Source organism: Sinocyclocheilus anshuiensis, unplaced genomic scaffold (assembly GCF_001515605.1).
Source record: "Sinocyclocheilus anshuiensis isolate Anshui unplaced genomic scaffold, SAMN03320099.WGS_v1.1 scaffold1102, whole genome shotgun sequence".
Lineage (NCBI taxonomy): Eukaryota > Metazoa > Chordata > Actinopteri > Cypriniformes > Cyprinidae > Sinocyclocheilus > Sinocyclocheilus anshuiensis.
Window position 1 is genome coordinate 1,133,737 of NW_015539924.1, and position 5,972 is coordinate 1,139,708.

Below are 5,972 nucleotides of genomic sequence, written 5' to 3' on the forward strand. Positions count from 1 at the left end.
GACAAGAGGGAGGCGGATGATGCCTGGGACGCTGATAAGAATAAATTCAGCCAAAACCACAGTCACATGCCTGCCAGTCCAAAACCAGGGAGTATTGCACAATTGATACTTGAAAATCAAAGGACTTAACAACTTATAGTTGTCTGTAATGCTAATATAATTGCTAGATAAACAACATTAAGTGTTTGCTCATCCTTTCAGTCTTGTTGTCCACTCAAGTGACTATTTGATAACGTCATTTGATTGACTTCGCATTACGTTTACTCTCTGGCAAAAACTATGACCTGTGACCTTTCGCAATGCTAATTTGTCAGGCGTTAAAATAAACTGTGCAGAAAATGATAATGCCTGTCTACCAGTTTTTAAAGACTAGCTTCATTTATATTTTATTTTTTACATAATACTGTGAACATTTGCATTCAGATTCATTTAAAGTTATCTACTTTCCATGAAAAGCAAACTGATTTTTTTTTTCCAAATACATAAACCTCTTCAACATTTTAGTACAAAGTCACATAAGCATATGCATTTTGAATGATTATTTAATGTATGCCTAGTGTAGAGTTTGCATGAGATGCCATTACAGCAGAAATTAAACTTCTCTTAAAAATGCAAGTATAATCATTTCAAAAGTGATGTTATGCCATGTTTATAGGTGGTTAAAGACCCAAAATTCGAGTAGACAGGGGAAGTAGCATATAATATACATAGAGAATGCTTAATTTGTTTTCCCAAAAATGCTCCAAAAATTTGCCCCCCACTGACTTTGTAAGAGTCAAAATTTTAGGCAGTTTTTGTGTGGTTATCAACAATATGGCACAAATTCTGTCAGTTGCGCTCAATTTGTAGCCGGAATATTAGTTTAAGAAGGATTTTTAAGATGCCTCCCATAATATGTGACCATGGACCGCAAAACCAGTCTTAAGTCGCTGGGGTATATTTGTAGCAATAGCCAAAAATACATTGTATGGGTCAAAATTATAGATTTTTCTTTTATGCCAAAAATCATTAGGATATTAAGTAAAGATCATGTTCCATGAAGATATTTTTTAAATTTCATACTGTAAATATATCAAAACTTAATTTTTGATTAGTAATATGCATTGCTAAGAACTTCATTTGGACAACTTTAAAGGCGATTTTCTCAATATTTAGATTTTTTTTGCACCCTCAGATTCCAGATATTCAAGTAGTTGTATCTCGACCAAATATTGTCCTATCCTAACAAACCATACATAAATGGAAAGATTATTTATTCAGCTTTCAGATAATGTATAAATCTCAATTTTGAAAAATTGACACTTAAGACCAGGGTCACATATTTTACAATCGCGAAGCATTTTTTCCTAACAATGCCAGAACTGCTTGCTTACTGAGAACTTAATTGATGAGGACAAAGTAGGCAAAGAACATAATAGAACAAGTCTTTTTCACTCATTCAAGCATTTCCTTTAATTAGAACTGATTGATAATCACTTCGGCGGATATCTTGCCCTCAGCACTCAAAACATCACCTTGCATCTTACATAACATGGGCAATAATAAACACCACCATCATGTATTTGCAGCACAAGAACAAAATACAAGCTCTGAAATCACAATCTCAAGTCCCCAAGCTGACCCCCCCTTTTTGTAATTATTTGCTGTCTCGTCTTTACCGTTGCCCTTTCTCCTCCAATCTTCCTCCTTCCTACTCTCTTCCTTCATCTGCCTCTCTCCCCATCGCTGTACCTCTGGCAGGCTGATGCCAACATGTTTCAGGTTATATTGCAGCCAATAGGAGCACAGATGTCATGACAGGATCTGACAAAACAGCTCAGATAAGAGCGCTACTCCAGGTGACAAGGACCTGAACTGGTGACCTAGACTCCAGCAGCTCGGCTTGTAGCTGGAGCTTCCAACAACAGAATCCACTTACAATTTGTTTGCTATTTCACTACACAAAATACCTCATGAATATATGAATCCATTTAATCCCACCGCTACATGTTTTGAGCTTGATGGTCTAAAAGGGGTCTAAGAGTGTTGTTGATGAATTTTACACATCACATTACAGTTATCAACTATACATATATGTATTTTTTATATGGGTGATTTAAATACTCATATAACCAGGACCAATTCTGTAATGCACATCGGAAAGATGTGTCTCAGAAGCTCCATGAAAGTAAAACCTGTCATAATATAGATACCATATTTGATACATATAATATTGAACAAGTCTATTATTAATTTATCATTAAGCTCTGACTCATAAATCATGCTCACATCACACAAAAATGTCAACAGTCACACATTTGTCCAGTGAAAAAGTCTTTTCTCTTATTGAATGAATAACTTTTTGACTCACATTGCAAAATTGTAGATTTCAAAGTATTATTAAACTAAATAAAGTAAAAGCAAAATAAAATTAAATATGCATTTATTATTGGTTTATTTCTTTTCCCCAATTGCTTGTTAGCAAAACATATTAAATTGTTACCTGATTGACCAAGTGAGCAATGTTCGCCTCTGGTTACAACCTGGAACCAAGAATAAAGCTAGAAGTGTACACACACACACACACACACACACACACACACACACATATATATATATATATACACATATATACTAGTGAGTATATATACTCACTAGAGATGCAACGATTGCAATTTTCTTGGCCAATTCCGATTTTTTTGGAAGTGTGACCTGTCGATACCGATTTTTGCCGATTCCAATTGACAGCATATACAAACAAAAATCTATGCAAATTTCAATGCAAAAATTATTTACATAATAAAATAAATGATTAAACATTACAATTCCCCCAATCTGGACTAAGTTACAGATTTCCTGTCACTTAAACAACTCTCAAAATAAAGTGCTCTGTGACTGAAAAGAGGAAGAGTTCACTTAAAATTATTTGCTGTATGTAACAAAACAGATGTCATTTCCCACTATGTTTATAAATGGTCATTTTCCCCCTAACCTTATTAAATGTGTCATCTTTCACATCAAATTCTTACTTTGTTTCAATTAATTCAGTTAGAATAATAAGAAACTGTAGAGTTGTTACCATTCAAATGAAATTAGTATTAACAAACTCTATCTTTCCACTGCTGAGGAAACAGAAGCTGCATCTAAAGTGGCATTAGATCCATTTACACAGACAGTTTGATGAAGCTGAGGTGCCATAAATGCATTTACACTGCAAAATTTCAAATGCATAAATAATTTTATAAGATTAATGTTTTACATATATATTTTTTTAAACACAGATAAATGTTGAAAAAATGCAATACTTTTAAATATGACTAAACCACCAAGGAGTTCGTCCGTTTTGTTGGGTAGAGAGCGGAGGTTCGCCAGTTGGATGCTCGGCAACGGTGTTCTGAATCCGCACTGCCTGAGGTTGACGAGCGCGCCGGCTCGCTTTCCCCGTCTGCGCATCCTGAAGCGCTTGATCAGCGCCACAGCTCCCCCGACTACAATGTCCAGCAAAACATCAGAATAGTCGAAAACAGGTGAAATATCGGGTGGTGTGTACTGCCGAATGTCCAGCAATTCGTCTCTGGTGAAACTGATTGCAGGGATATAACTAAAGACAGGACAAACTAACAAAAACATAAAAACAACTGCGGAGCACGCCACGGAGGCAGTCATCACCATCGGCGCCATCGTTCTTAGACTCTTCATCTGGCATGACATAAATACATTATCAGTCACAGCTTACACTGAAATTAGAATCATTCTCACGCGAAACGACATGTTTATGTTTACTCTCGACTGTGAGTGTGCGCGTGGCTGTGACGTCATTGCCGGCGACGCTGGCAATAAAAGGATCGGCTCGGAATCGGCAAGACACCGATCCGGGCCGGTCATGCGAAAAATCGGCCGATTCCGATCACTGGCCGGTCAATCGGTACATCTCTAATACTCACTAGTTGTTTTGGGGTTTTGTGTGTGTGTATGTGTGTGTGTGTGTGTGTTTTATTGGTCTATCCAAGGAAGCATGTATAAATAAAAAAGCATGTATAAAAGTGAGAGAAATAAAGTCACATGTATGAGATATAAATTTGCACTTGTAGATATACGTATTTGTATTTGTGACAGTCCAATGCTATCTCATGACCAATTCATACATATTTTATGAGGTAGCTAATCGTACAAATTCATACGACCTCACTTGTACGATTTTGTATGATTTGTCTAGACCCCAGTGATGGGCAGGTTTAATTAGGTAATTCATACAAATTCATACGAATTGGGGAATTTGTAAAATACGTACGATTTAGCAAAAATTGTACAAATTCATATGAGTGAGGTTGTATGAATTCGTACGAATTTGCCACCTCGTAAAATATGTACAAATTGCCATTGGGTTGGACAGTCACAGTTGTGAGATATTGTCACGATTATGAAAAATAAAGTCACGATTGCAAGATATAAAGTTGCAATTAAGACAAAGTAGCAAAAAAAAAACGAACGAAACAATGAAAAACTAAAATAATTGTTAAGATTCTCAAAACGACAACAGAAGCATCACAACAATGACACCTCTGAGAAACGCAATGGCTGCATGCGCTACATTCCAAAGCAAATCAAGCTGAGCTAACTTGAACTAGGGCTGCACGATAAATCGCATGCGATATTTAATACGCATCTTGTCAGAAAGCCGGTTCTGTAATCAGCGGTAAATCTCCATCACCTGCGGGCTTTCACATTGAGCAGCATTAAATACACAGAGCCGTGGTTCACTGACGAGCAGCGCAAAAAATCGCGAGAATATGGACGTGGTTTTGCGCAACTCGTCAGTGAACAACGGCTCTGTGTAGTTAATCAATCATGTAGTCCAATTCTCACCCTGTCAGTGATGAAGTTCTCATTAGCTTCAATCTCCGACCACTTAAGAAGCTTAATTACATGCCTGTTTCACATTCTTAGCCAAGCCTTAACTCACCTTCCAGTGTGAAGAAACTAATCCAACATAGCTCACCTGTCCTGAAGTTAATGGTAGCCTTAGGCTAATGTACCTGAATGTTACTGTAAGTCTACCTGACTTAGCTTACCATTATACAAGTAGTGCTATTAACCAAATTTTAATCTAATTTTAAGCATAAAACATCACTTTCAAATTTCCTAATTGGAAAACTAATTTATTAGTTCTTGCAGTTTGTTAGCATTTACTAGCTAGAAGACAAATTAGTGTTTTTAATGAGTAATGCAACACATATACTTCTTTTAACGGGATAAAAGATCAGTCTACATTTAGTCAATCCTCACACCAAACAATAAATTGATTAAGAGGAATTTTTGCCCATAACCAGCTAGCCAAGCCAATTGTGTTTCTTCAACTGGTCCAGGTCTAGTTTAGCCTTCTTGAAATTTGACTTTCAGATCAATCATAGTTTGTGGGAACAATTTGCTCTAAAAGATTTTGTTTCCTACAAAAACTGATCACATTAAGCTTCTTTAATTGGCAAAATCATGATGTACACCAATTGATTGACAATAAGTCCAGGAATGTATACTAAGAAGGAAAATGGAGTCATTTACTAACTTGTTTGACAGCGCCCTTAAATGTGCTCTGGATATGAAGCTTTGTGACACAAGTTTCCTCTTCATTCTGCTGGTCAGGATCTATCAAGAATTAATCAATTAGAAGTTGCATAACTCCCTTTAGCAGCAATCAGTCTTTATCTGAACCCTCTCTAAAGACAGACATGCCAATCATGTGTCAAGCTTCAGACTCACTAATGCACACTAACAGCTACCTTTACATGTTTGTGGAGTCACCATTAAAGACAGAACTAACAAAAAAAGACTGATTACATGTATTTTGATAGTACTCGTATGAATAAATATTAGGGATGTCCTGATACTTTAATTATGGCTGCTGAAAAGTCAAAAATGTTTTGTTATGGCCGATATTGAAATACTATACTGTTTTGACTAAATATATTTAAGAAAATATAAATTTATGTAAATTA